The sequence below is a fragment of the Plecotus auritus genome (assembly GCF_963455305.1).
Source record: "Plecotus auritus genome assembly, chromosome: 10".
Classification (NCBI taxonomy): Eukaryota; Metazoa; Chordata; class Mammalia; order Chiroptera; family Vespertilionidae; genus Plecotus; species Plecotus auritus.
In genome coordinates, this window is record NC_137785.1 from 13498845 (window position 1) to 13512876 (window position 14032).

Consider the following 14032-nt stretch of genomic DNA (forward strand, 5'->3'; position numbering starts at 1 on the left):
CAGACCATTGTTATTTGAGAGCCTACGGTTAACAATGACTCAGCTTGAAAACTTCCATTTTGTTTTTTAAAGAGGTATATGGTTTTAGTTATGCAGTTATAGTTAATACAATCTGGATGCCCCTTTTACCCTTAAATTAGAAACTAATTTTCTTGCAAATGGATGAAAGAGAGGCAATGTTTCTTTTACATTTGAAAAAGTATACAACAAAGGTAATCCAGTTCATTTTCTGCATCCTCAGGAAAGAGCCCCTACCCCAATTCTGGGTTACAGAATATAATCTGGGAGAGAGGTAGTTAGAGTAACACCAGAAGTCCAGTCCCAGCTCTAATTTGGTATGTGACTCAGAACAACAAGAATCTACAATCAGCTAGACAGAACAATACACTTCAGACTAGGACGGTGGTCGGCAAACTGCGGCTCGCGAGCTGCGGTTTGCCGCTTTGTTGACTAATGAGTTTGCCAACCACAGGACTAGGAAATGTGAAGTCCGAAGAGGTGAAGCGATTTGCCCAACATTCCAACTAACTGGTTAATTTAAGCCCAGACCAGAAGGTCTCCCACCGGTATGTCTAGTACTCTTTCAACTATGACAGGAAGCCTGTCCCCATGCCCCTTTTGCAAGCCTTCCATTTCCCCACCTGTAAATTAGGAGGCCAGACCAGGCACTAATTTTCAAATTGTGTTGCTCCAAGCTCAAGGGATTTCTGCTAGTCAACTTCCTCCCACTTCAAGCAGAGCATCTCCAAAATTATCTATTTTATATAGTGTGGAAAAGGTAATTTAAACAACTGGACTAGATGATCCATAAAATTTTCCCACTGACTGGGTAAATTAAGAGTTCAGACCACCAGGTGGTGAATGACAATACAGCAGGTCACAGGAAGGCCTGTAAGAGGCCTAACACCTCTCAGAACCCCACAAACCGAAGACGGAAAAGCAGAGGAGACTAGAGAGGGAAAAACACTCTCACCTTTTCTCCAACTGTATTGACCTCATGTTTTCCCATCACGTACAGACTGACTAAATAAATAAATACCTATGAAGCTGTGGTTTGTTTATTTTTTAAATGTATTTTTATTGATTTTAGAGAGAGAGGGAGAGAGAGAAACATCAATGATGAGAGAGAATCATTGCTCGGCTGCCTCCTGCACACCCCACACTGGGGACTGAGCCCACAACCCGGGCATGTGCCCCTGGCTGGAATGGAACCTGGGACCCTTCAGTCTGCAGGCTGACGCTGTATCCACTGAGCCAAATGGGCTAGGGCTGAAGCTGTGGTTTAGTCATCTGTGCAACTCTCACTCCTCTCGCCTGTTCTTTGCCAAAAGTCACCATCAGACCCATGGATCTACACGTGGACAACTCCTTCCATGTGTCCGGATCAAAAGGAATGACTATCTCCGCCACCCTCCCCCCACTTATTGTCTTAAATGTTTCATGCCAAGAAAAATACATCATGCCAAGGAAAAAAAGGGGAGATATGTAGGGGAGGGGGGACATAACCAGAAAAAAAGGTTAAAAAAACCTTTGACCAGGCCAGTATTGCAAAGATATTCTAGGCAGGGCAAAAGCCCTTGGAGGCATGTCACTAGGTTGAAAACAGTCATCTACCACCATCTCCTGCTCCACACCCTACCCCCACCTGGCACATTAACTGTTCCAGAAGGCCAAGGCTACCACCTCGGATTTCTGTAGCACCCAATTCCATCATGAGAGCAAATGTTGATACTGGGGTTAGAGCCTCTGCTACCATCAGAGAAATCTGACAGTCTTTGGAACATCAGTTACCAGTTAGAAAGAAAAATCAGCTCTTTGTTCTTCTGTGTCCTCTCTTCCTATTATGTAAACTTAGGCTTGGGCATGCAGAAATTTTCTATCCTGCCAGTGGTGCTAAAATCCTGGAACACAGAGCGGTACTGCACACACAGTTGTTTGTATTCTTAATTAGCTGCCACTTCCACATTAAGATTTTTTTTTATTCTATTTATACCGCCCAGCCGGTGTGGCTCAGGAGTTGAGCAATGACTTAGAATCAAGAGGTCATGGGTTCGATTCCCGGTCAGGGCACATGCCCTGGTTGCGGGCTTGATCCCCAGTGGGGGTGTGCAGGAGGCAGCTGATCGATAATGTTTCTCTCTCATGGAACTTTCTCTCTATCCCTTCTTCTCAAAAAAACAAACAAACCACAAAAACACAACTATTTATACCAACATGGAGACCATAAAATTCTGAGAATTAATCATAATTCACAAGGCCAAAATTCAGAAATTAACAGAAACCAGGGAAAATGAATCAAAATTCTTAAGTCAATAATGGTGAAGATACATGCCATACATAATTAAAATTACCAGCCTCTGCTTGTTCAGAAAATTTAAGTCCTAAGAAGTTAGAAGCTAAAAGAGCCATATGGATCTACTACCCAGCCAGCCCTGCTCATTGTCTTACATACAAATGCCCTAACACGTGATGAGTCAGTCAATGGTCCAATTTTGTGGATGACAGTCAATGTTTATTTCAAATGTGTTCACATAAAACTATTTTTAAATAAGTGCTGAAATAAATAAAGTTTGATCATAACTCAGTTAAGAAATAGAGTCCTTCCAGTAAATGCTCCTTCACAGCTGGATGGATGCTTTAATATGCAATTGCCCCTAGGCCAATTCCTAAGAGGAAAAATCAGGCTTTTGATTTACTTAAGAAGTAAAATAAATAAACCTAGGACATGCAAAAGGTTCCCTCTCCTAAGTTAAGGAAGGAAAATAGTCGGATGGCTTTTCTGTAAAAACCACCTCTTCCTCTGAATGAATTTCCTAAACCCCACCCCCAACATAAGATCACTGAAGAAAACAGCTCTAGGAAAGGTGGCTAAGCTACATTTCCCAGGTAATAAGAACAAAAATCCAATCAAATCAGCCAGTTTCTGGCACCGCTTTCTCACTATCAAATGAGGTCCCTCAAAAGGCTTGGGGCATGTCAGGGCCCACCCATATAACCCCTGTACAGCAGTGAGCCCCTTCCCCCCACAATCCAGCATGAATCTGCCCAGAGGCATTCAACTCCTGTGGGTGGAAGTGCCTGCAATACCAGAGGGCAGAAATCTGAGTGACACTTGGCACTCTCTTTCAACAAACAACCGCAAAGAGCTTTCCAAACCCAGGCCCTCACTATTTTCAAGACCAGGAAGTTGAAGCCTTCCTGGGGCAGAGGTAAAAAAGAAATAAGCCCACTCTCCCCCACCCACTGCAAACCAGAGGCCATTAGAGAAGGCACGATCCTCTGCAGACCCAGAGCAGTAAATACTAAGTCTGTCCATAACCCCTGCTTAGATTGGGGAGAACTTGAGAACTGGCATTTCCCCAGACAGGGGTAAAACAAAAATATGACTTGTCAGCTGCAAAACAAAACAAAACAAAAAGCACACTCCTAAGTTCTCCCAAAGGGTGCTGGCTTGGAGGTGGAAAGGGGGAGAGGGTACAACTGTCTCTCTACAATAGCTCAGAGAAGTGGCGGGGGGGGGGGGGGGGGGGGAGGGCGAGAGGCAAGACCTGTGAGCAGCTGCACTCTCCTTTTCTGAAGGACACAAAGCAGCAAAGCCCAGGGAACTGAAGGGACTGGGGATCAAAATGGGCGAGGAAAAGAAAATGGGGCACTGGAAAGAGATCCACCCCCCTAACACTGCTAACCTTGGTAAAGGGGATGGGGAAATGGGGGACACTCCCAGACTCCAGAGAGCAGTGACCAATCAACCAGCACCCACCTATTTACCCAGATCTCACAGGATTCCTCAGGATAAAACCCTCAGGATCAGGGAGCAGAAGGAATCTGCAGTCTAAATCGGAGCCTAGAGAACCCTAGATCCAACCCAGCCCCTGAGGATGGAAACTAGAGGAAGGCATGCCTGAGAGGGTGAGCACTCAGTGGGGAATGGGCGGGTCAAGGGAGGGGAGCTAGGAGAAGCAAGTATGATAGCAACTTAATGGGAAGAGCCTGGCAGGGTACTAGGGGGGAAAAGGTAAGGGAGGAAAGAAATCAATGAGGAACAACATTGGGAGAGGGGTTTCAAAGGGAGGAAGAATCCATCCAAAAACTCAGGAGGCTCCAAGAGGGGATTTTGGGGTTGGGGAGGCAGGCGATGATAGGAAGGAATGCTTGAAAAGACATCTCTAATATCGGGCAGAATTCAGCGAAGGAGGACTCAAAAAGAAGGTATGAGGCAGGGCAAAGTGGGAAGGACAAATACCAGAAAGGGGAGAGTGGAGGTTGAGAGCTGAATCAAAATGGTGGGGGGAGAGAAGGTTAGGTGGTAACTGTAGAACTGAGAAGCAACAGAGGTGACGGCAGTTACAAGAAGACCAGGCTGAAAGAGGACCACTCCAAAAGGGACAGCGGTAGGAAAAGTTGAAATGGGTCCAAAAAAATAGGTGAGCAAGTGGACAGCTCCAAGGGGGCAGAACTGGGAGGAAGACATTGGAGAGGATGGGGCAGAAATGAACAAATGGAAGAACAGGTGCAAAAAGCATTTGGGGGCAGGTCTATGAGATGAAGAACAGGAAGGGAAGGGTGGTGATGGGTCACAGAGAAGTTATCGATGGTTTAATGAGGCAAAGGGCCAAAATGGGAGACGGAGACGAGAGGACGTGGAGCAAAAAAGAGGAGGCTGGAAGCCGGTCTAAAGGAAAGAATTGAAGGGGAGACAGGTCAAAGAAAGGGGGAGCAAATGAATGAAATAGCTTAAGAGTAGCAAAGAGGAGGTGGGAAGAGAAAAACCTCAAGAATACTGGGGCAGACTGAGTCCTCAGGGCAGCACTGGGGCTGCGGAAAGGCTGGGTGAGGGAGAGTAGGCAGAGAAATGCATGGCAGAAATGAGAGATCTGCAGGGTCAGAGATGGGGAGGAGGCTGCTTCAAGAAGGGCAGAGTCAGTCGAAAAGCAAGCAGATTATGGAGCATAGCAAGAGCTGGAACTGGGCAAGGGGTAGAACCGGGAGGCAGAAAGATCTGGAAGAGAGGAAAGGGTCTGAATGGCAAAAAGAATAAAGATCCGAGGAGAGGGAGATGACAGCATGAGGGAGCAGGGGACAGGACTGAGGTGTGGAAGGTCACAGAGCCAGAGGCATCCCTGGGGGTGCAGCAGGTGCTGAGAGTGGGCAGCAGGGCCCAAGACGGAGGTGAAATTAAGTCCAAGGAGAAGGCCTGGGACAGCAGTGCTAGACGAACAGGGTCTCAGAAGGATCTCCAAGGAGGTGGAACCGCAGGTCCTAGAGGGACAGCTCCTGGGGATGCAACAGATCCTGCGAGAAGGGGAAGAGTAGGCAGGTTAAAGAGGGCAGTAGGAAGAGTGGTCGGAGCGGAATCGGAGGAGAAGCAGAGGTCACGAATCTCGAAGTGGGGGGTCCAGAATTAAGGAACGCAGAAGGGTTACTGAGGAAGGGGATCCCAAGAGCACTGCAGAGTCCAGGAGGGGCAAAGGCGGAAGGGGGGGTGCAGAATGGGGAGCAGAGTGGTTGAAGTGTGGGGAGGGGTGGCGAGGCAGATACCGAGATCCCAACCGGAGGGTGGAGGCAGACTCGGGGGCAGCCAGGCAGGGCGGTCAGGGGCATGTCTGAAGGGCCGGCGGGCGCCACGAGCCGGGCCCCAGCACGAAGCGGCGGGGCCGGCGGGGCCCGGGGCGCTGGGGGGCCGCTCCCTCCCCTCCCCCTCCAGATCCTCCATTGTTCGCGGGCTTCGGGCCCCGCGGTCCCCGCCTCCCCCAGGACCCCGCAGCGGGGCGGCGCCCGGCCTCGCCGCCGGGGCCCACGAGCTCACGCACTCACCAGCGGGGCGCCCTCAGCGCGTCCCCGGCCTCCGGGATCCCGGCTGTGTCGACGGCGGCCCCGGCGCCATGTTCTGCTGCTCCTCGTCTAGAGGCGGCTCAGGCGGCTCCGGCGGCTCCGGCGGCGGGGGGCCGGGTGGACCCTCCCTCGCGGACTCCCTCCTCCGCCTCCTCCACCTCCTGCAGCTCCCGCCGCGCCGCGGCTCTCCCTCGGGGCCGGGGGGGCGGGGAAGGGAAGGGGGAGGGGCGGGAACCAGGGGGAGGGCGGACCGGCCTCGCTCGCTCGCTCCTTCCCTCCCTCCTTCGCAATGGCGGCGGCGGCACCTCTTTCCTGCGGCCACCGCTCCCTCGCGCGCGCCCCCTCGCTACTGCGCGTGCGTGGCGCTGGGACCGTTGCAGGATAACGGCCCCTGAGAGCGCGCCGCGGGGGCACAGCCGGCGTGGAGTAGGGTGAGATGCGAGAGCGCGTGCACCCCCGAGGGGTCACTGCCGCCGTCGCGGCCTGGCGCTGGGAACGGCCGCGGAGGGCGCAGTGCGCGTGCGCCCCAGGAAAATGCCGCTACTGCAGTGACTGCGGCGCGAGACGGAGCGCGAGGCGACCCGCGACCGGGCAGAGTGGGGTGGGCCAATGCGCGTGCGCGGCCGGGGCTGCCAGCCGCCGCAGCTGCAGGCGCGAGGCGGAGGGAGTGGCCGGCGGGAGGTGCGCGCCTCAGATGCAGTCGATCCCCCTCCTCGCGCTGGCTCTGGGAGAAAGCTGGAGGGAGGCACGGCCCGTCCTGCGTGGGCGGGGGCGATTCCGCTCGCGCGGGACCTGACCAGCCAATGAGAGGCCAGGGGAGGTGGGTTTGCCGCGCGAGCTGCAGCTCCCGGGGTAACCGAGGAGGAGAGAGGGAAAGACGTAACGTGGGGCGGTGAGGAGGGGCTAAGGAGGGGGGAGCGCACCCAGCAAAGAAGTTGACTGGGGAGCACGAGGAGGGGGTTGGCCCGCCTCAGCCCAACCGAGCCTGGCCATTCGTCGTTGCAGAAGAAGGGGCGGGGCTGGGGAGCGCGTGCTCTTGCCCCGGCGGTGAAGGAAATCTGCAGTCAACGCTCGCATCCATAACTACTTGTTCTGGTTTCTGTGATCTCCAGAAACCCGGGAGAGGAGCCCTGCCTTTCCACTCAGCATTGCACAAATGACTGCAAAGCAACTGTCAACGTGGGCGTCTGGAGGGGAAATAGCAGTGACGGCAAGTTGCCCGCTGTAACACTTGAGTTCCTCTGAACTGAGGAGGGGTTCCTCTGGGGCCCCTCCGGAAATATGGATCTTGGACCATGAGCGTTCCGGGCGCCGAGTCGGTATTTATGGAATGCATGAAGAAAGGCTATGCTTCCTATTGCGCTCTGCGTTTCTCTCCTCAGTCTCTTCATCTATAAAATGGAAGAATAATCGTACCGTCCTCATAGAGTTGTGAGAATTGAGTTATATTTGTAAAGCGCTGAAAATCATGTTTTGCTCTATAAGCGATGATAAAATTACACGCGCTCAAGTTTTAAAACACCCCATTAAATAAAATTTCTGGCCCGGCCCGGCGTGGCTCAATTGGTTGAGCATCCTCTCATGCACCAGGAGGTTGCCAGTTCGATTCCCCGTCAAACATGATCTTTGTTTCTATTTCTCCCTCTCTTTTCCCCTCTCTTACCAAAAAAAAAAGTCAATAAAAACATTTTTAAAAAGTTTTCTGATTACTAATCAGTTGTTTCCATGACCCCCCCCCTTTTTTTTAATAGCACTTAAAAAATATTTGTATTGATTCCAGAGAGGAAGGGAGAGGGAGAGTCAGAAACATCATTGATGAGAGCATCATGGGTCGGCTGCCTCCTGCACGCCCCACACTGAGGATCAAGCACAACCTGAGCATATGCCCTGACTGGGAATCATGACCTGGTTCATAGGTCAATGCTCAACCACTGAGCCATGCCATCCCGGCAAAAATTTAGCACTTTTAATGCATGAAATCTGATTCTTAGATGTTAGTGACCTTTTTTTTTTTGAAGTTTGTCTTAAGCATTGGGAGACAACCAAGTGCATGGGCTAGATTTTCTTTAGGCTACCACTGCCAAACCTGGTTTGTAAGTGATTTTGGAATTGCTTGAGGAAACACCAGAAAGAACGGAGGGAGGGGGCACCAGATTCCCCTATCTCCAATTAATGTCTTTATAACTCCAGTGCAGTGTTCCAGTTTTTTCTAACCTTGGGAAATTTGTGAACTGGCAGCACCTAGAGAAGAGAGAAGACTGGGCTCATTCACTGAACCTAGACATCCCTCCCCCCATTTTTTTAGAACATATTTTTATTGACGTCAGAGAGGAAAGGAAATGGATCGAGAAAAACATTGATAATGAGAGAGAATCATTGATCGGCTGCCTCCTGCATGCCCCTACTGGGGTTCAAGCCTACAACCAGGACATGTGCCCTGATCATGAATCCAACTGTGACCTCCTGGTTCACAGGTTGATGCTGAACCACTGAGCCACCCCAGCCAGGCCCCTCCCCTTTTTTTAAGCCCATCAAGTCCTTATCCTTCAAGTCTCAACTTGAAGTCACTTCCTCAGGGTGGCCTCCCAGATTTGTCCTGACCCATCATTCTTTGATAAAAATGGGCACTTTATGCTAGGCAACATTCTAAAGCACTTTGCTCAAAAGGTGTTGTGGAGGATCAAGTGAGTTAATTAATGTTTAGACTACATATTATTCTACTAAACAATGGCACAGAGAGGTTACACAGCTAGTAAGTGGCAGATTTGCGATTCGAACCCAGACAAGTGGATAGATCACTATCTTCATTCTTCATAGCACTCCATCAGAGTTTGAAGTTCTGTATTGGTATCACCATTTTATGTGTGAGCCCTTTAAAGTCAGGGACTCTGGCTAGTTCCTCCATCTAGCAAATAATCCACAAAAAAAAATATTTGTTAATAAATAAAAGAATCCAATGTTAAACCAAGGAGATGATGACAGGAGCTGGGGAAATGCATGGTAGATAAAAAGACACAGTCCTTGTCCCATGCCTAACTCCTACCCCTCTTTCAGATGCTAGCTCAGATGTCCGCTCTTCCAGGAGGCCCTTCCTGACCTGCCAGGCTGGGTCAGACTCCCCGTCTTGATTCCCACAAACAGCCCCTTTGGGTCCTTCACCCAAACCCTGACCACCCTGGATTGTCCATGTCTAGGGATGGGTCTTTCTCTCCCACCAGACTGTGAGCACCGTGAGGACAAGGCTGGAACTCTCGGTCACCGCTGATCTCCCCAGTATAGGTCCAGGCATAAGGCAGAGACTCGGGCAGGGTTTTTCTGGATGGCCTAAGGGGCCTAACGGAACGTCCTCCCAGCTCTGCAATCCTTTCCCGTGCTAAAGAGGGCGGGTGTCAGCTGAGCAAGCCAACCACAGGAAGCAGGCTTCCCTGAGGCAGCCGCCCCCGTACACCCCGCTAGCCTCCACTCCAGGATAAATAAACAACCCAACAAACAATTATTCGACAGAAGAAAGTTCCGACTGCCGGCCTGGGCCGCTGTCAAGATTGCCTAAGCACTGCCCTAGAGGCCCCAGTGACTGGGACAGGGGTGTCACACCAACCCAAAAGCCGGAGTAGGTACCAGGCGGGGCCTGGGAATCCGGACCAGCATGGAAGAGATGTACAGGCAGAAAAAGCCACAAAAGAATTTTGCAAAGAGGGTGGAGGTGTGGAGCATATTTTCTCTCCATTTCTCAGAATCAGAGAGGGTGGAGACCAAGTTTGCACTTGATCAAGGCGTCGGTGTGCTCACAGCGCCACCTACAAGCTGAACTGAGGAAGCTGCAGCTCGCTGATGCTGCAGGAGACTGCAGAGAGCAGTGTACTCTTCCGCCATTGGCCAGAAGGTCAGCCAATCACGGGGAAGAAATGGGAGACGGAGATGCTCGGGCTCACTGCTTTATCTCAGCGCCTAACGATCAGTGTAGTGGGCGCGCACTAGATATATGATGCAAGAATTGATAATGAACCTCTCAATTTCTACAAACTTTAAATATTGGCCCTGCCCGCTGTGGCTCAGTTGCTTGAGCCTCGTCCCTTGCACCAAAAGGTTGCAGGTTTGATTCTCCGTCAGGGCACATGCCCTTGGTTGCAGGCTCCATGCCCAGTAGGGGGCGTGCAGGAGGCAGCCATGGATGTTTCTCTTTCCCTCAAATCAATAAAAACATTGTTTTAAATTCACTCGTCCTAGTCGGGTAGCTCAGTTGTTAGAGCGTCATCTTGATATGGCAATGTTCTGGATTCCATCCCTGGTGAGGGCACATACAAGAATCAACCAATGAATATATCAATAAGCGGAACAACAAATCTCTCAAATCAATCAATAAAAATATTTTTAAATTGAAATATAACATGCCTACTGACAAGTGCACAAATCAGCTATTCACAACGAGAACACATGCCTATAGCCAGCACCCAGATTAAGAAACAATATGACAGGCTCTCTGCTCCTCCTGTTCCTCAGACAGCCTCTCCTCCTGCGCTGTGCCAGCCACAACCCTGAGACACGATGGTGAAGGTCGAAGTGAACGGATTTGGCCGCATTGGGCGCCTGGTCACCAGGGCTGCTTTTAACTCTGGCAAAATGGATATTGTCGCCATCAATGACCCCTTCATTGACCTCAACTACATGGTCTGCATGTTCCAGTATGATTCTACTCATGGCAAGTTCAAAGGCACAGTCAAGGCTGAGAACGGGAAGCTTGTCATCAATGGAAAGTCCATCTCCATCTTCCAGGAGCGAGATCCCGCCAACACCAAATGGGGTGATGCTGGTGCTGAGTATGTTGTGGAGTCCACCGGTGTCTTCACCACCATGGAGAAGGCTGGGGCTCACTTGAAGGGCGGAGCCAAGAGGGTCATCATCTCTGCCCCTCCTGCGGATGCCCCCATGTTTGTGATGGCTGTGAACCATGACAAGTATGACAACTCCCTCAAGATTGTCAGCAATGCCTCCTGCACCACCAACTGCTTGGCCCCCCTGGCCAAGGTCATCCATGACAACTTCGGCATCATGGAGGGACTCATGACCACAGTCCATGCCATCACTGCCACCCAGAAGACCGTGGATGGCCCCTCTGGGAAGCTGTGGCGTGATGGCCGAGGGGCTGCCCAGAACATCATCCCTGCTTCTACTGGCGCTGCAAGGCTGTGGGCAAGGTCATCCCTGAGCTGAATGGGAAGCTCACTGGCATGGCCTTCCGTGTCCCCACCCCCAATGTGTCAGTTGTGGATCTGACCTGCCGCCTGGAGAAAGCTGCCAAATACGATGATATCAAGAAGGTAGTGAAGCTGAAACCGGTTTGGCTCAGTGGATAGAGCGTCGGCCTGCGGACTGAAGGGTCCCGGGTTCGATTCCGGTCAAGGGCATGTACCTTGGTTGCGGACCAGTGGGAGGTGTGCAGGAGGCAGCTGATCGATGTTTCTCTCTCATCGATGTTTCTAGCTCTCTATCCCTCTCCCTTCCTCTCTCTGTAAAATATCAATAAAATATATTTTTAAAAAAAAGCTATCATGTTTAAAAAAAAAAAAAAAAAAGAAGGTAGTGAAGCAGGCATCAGGGCCCCCTCAAGGGCACCCTGGGCTATACTGAGGACCAGGTTGTCTCCTGCGACTTTAACAGTGATACCCACTCCTCCACCTTTGATGCTGGGGCTGGCATTGCCCTCAATGACCACTTTGTCAAGCTCGTTTCCTGGTATGACAATGAATTTGGCTACAGCAACAGGGTGGTGGACCTTATGGTCCACATGGCCTCCAAGGAGTAAGAGCCCCCTGGACCACCAGCCCCAGCAAGAGGAAGAGAGGCCCTCTGCTGCTGGGAAGTCCTTGCCCCAGATCAGTCCCCCGACACACTGAGAATCTCCTGGCCATCGTTTCCATCCCAGACCCCCTAAAGAAAGGGAGAGGCGTAGGGAGCCCTACTTTGTCGTGCACCATCAATAAAGTTCACTGTACCCAGCCAAAAAAAAAAAAGAAAGAAAGAAACAATATGACAAATGTCTCAGAACACCCCCCCTCCTTGTTCCTTTCCAGTCACTCCGGGACCTTTCAGTCTGCAGACCAACGCTTTATCCACTGAGCCAAACCGGTTAGGGCTGTATTTTTTTTTTAAAATATAGGAGGGGAGAGGGATAGAGAGTTAGAAACATCGATGAGAGAGAAACATCAATCAGCTGCCTCCTGCACGCCCCCTACTGGGGATGTGCCCGCAACCAAGGTACATGCCCTTGACTGAAATCAAACCTGGGACCCTTGAGTCCGCACGCCCATGCTCTATCCACTGAGCAAAACCGGTTAGGGCTGTATTTTTATTTTTTTAAGACTTTAAAATTGATTTTTAGAGAGAAAGGAAGGGAGGGGGGAGGGAGAGAGAGAGAGAGAGAGAGAAACATCGATGTGAGAGTGAAACATCCATCTGCTGTGAGGAATCAAACCTGCAACCCGGGCATGTGCCCTCACTGGGAATCAAACCCGCAAAGTTTTGGTGTTTGGGACACCCAACCAACTGAGCCACACTGGCCAGGACAGCACCTTTTCATATCTAGGTAGATAGATAGATGGTAGATAGATAGATAGATAGATAGATATAGGTAGATCTATATATATGCCATTTGAATAGCAGTTTGTGGTGCTGTTCAAATCTTTTGCCCATTTTTTATTGTTATATGTTCATTTTTTTCTTTTCTTTTTTTGTATTTTATTTTTACTTTAATTTTTTGTCGTCGTTGTTAATCCTCACCTAAGGACACTTTTTCCATTGTTTTTACAGAGAGAGTGGAGGGAGGGAGGGAGAGGAGACAGAGAGAGAGAGAGAGAGAGAGAAACATCAATGTGAGAGGGATACATCCACTGGCTGCCTCCTTCATGCGCCCTGATGGGGGCTCGAAGTGAACCTGCAATCTAGGTATGTGCCCTTGACCAGGAACCAAACCAGAGAACCTTTGATGCGATACTCTACCCACTTAGCAACACCAGCCAGGGCAATTACATTATTTTTTTTAAATATTTTTTAATTGATTTCAGAGAAGAAGGGAGGAGAGAGATAGACACATCCATGATAAGAGAGAATCATTGATCGGCTGCTTCCTGCACACTCCCTACTGGGGACCGAGCCCACAACCTGGCCATGTACCCTGATCGGAATTAATCCGTGATCTCATGGTTCATAGGTCCACGCTCCACCACAGGGCCACACCGGCAGGGCTAAGTTATTTTCAATTACACAATGGTGCATAAATTGCCCTAGCCGGTGTTGCTCAGTGGATAGTGTCGGCCTGCGGACTGAAGGGTCCTGGGTTTGATTCTGGTCAAGGGTTGCAGGCTTGATCCCCAGTAGGCGGTGTGCAGGAAGCGGCCGATCAATAATTCTCTTTCATCATTAGTATTTCTCTCTCTCCCTCTCCCTTCCTCTCTAAAATCAATAAAAATATATTTTAACATTTTTTTAAATTAAAAAAACACAATAGTGCATAAATTCCTTGTCCTTGCACAAATTTAAAATACTCCGCTTTAAAGGGGGTGAGAAATACTCTCATTTTTTTTTAAATATATTTTATTGATTTTTTACAGAGAGGGAGAGAGAGTCAGAAACATCAACGAGAGAGAAACATCCATCAGCTGCCTCCTGCACACCCCCCACCGGGGATGTGCCCGCAACCAAGGTACACGCCCTCGACGGGAATCGAACCCGGGACCCTTCAGTCCGCAGGCTGACGCTCTATCCACTGAGCCAAACCGGTTAGGGCAATACTCTCATTTTTGTTAAACTACAAAGGACTCTCCTCTTTAGGAATCTGTAGACACTCAGTCTCTGTTATGCAGGTTCAAGAAGTGGGGTCAGCCCTGCCAGCATGGCTCGGTGGTTGAGTGTCGACCTATGAGCCAAGAGGTCACTGGTTCAGTTCCCTATAGGACACATGTCCGGGTTGTGGGCCTGATCCCCAGCAGGGGATGTACAAGAGGCAGCAGGTGATCTATGTTTCTATCTCTGTAGCCCTCTGCTTTCTTCTCTTTCTAAAACCAATAAAGACTTAAAAAAATAGGGTCATTTCAATTTCATTTATTAAGGCCAATGCTAGATTATTTTTTAAATATTTTTATTGATTTCAGAGAGGAAGAGTGAGGGAGAGAGAGACAGAAACATCAATGATGAGAGAATCATT

General features: G+C 50.1%; 1 protein-coding gene and 1 pseudogene across 2 annotated transcripts in view; one reads left to right on the forward strand and one right to left on the reverse strand.

The window, feature by feature from the left end:
* The window catches only part of ARHGAP35 (Rho GTPase activating protein 35), a 142664-nt gene extending 136045 nt beyond the window's left edge, over positions 1-6619 (reverse strand). Inside the window, exon 1 of the mRNA XM_080645888.1 lies at positions 5815-6619. The gene's annotated coding sequence lies outside the window, so the exon portion shown is untranslated. The remainder of the gene's footprint in view (positions 1-5814) is intronic.
* A 3743-nt stretch (positions 6620-10362) lies between these two features.
* LOC308235650 (glyceraldehyde-3-phosphate dehydrogenase-like) lies at positions 10363-11720 on the forward strand (annotated as a pseudogene). The gene is made up of 2 exons: positions 10363-11150; positions 11410-11720. The product of its transcript is annotated as a glyceraldehyde-3-phosphate dehydrogenase-like (transcript).
* The last annotated feature ends 2312 nt before the right edge of the window (positions 11721-14032 follow it).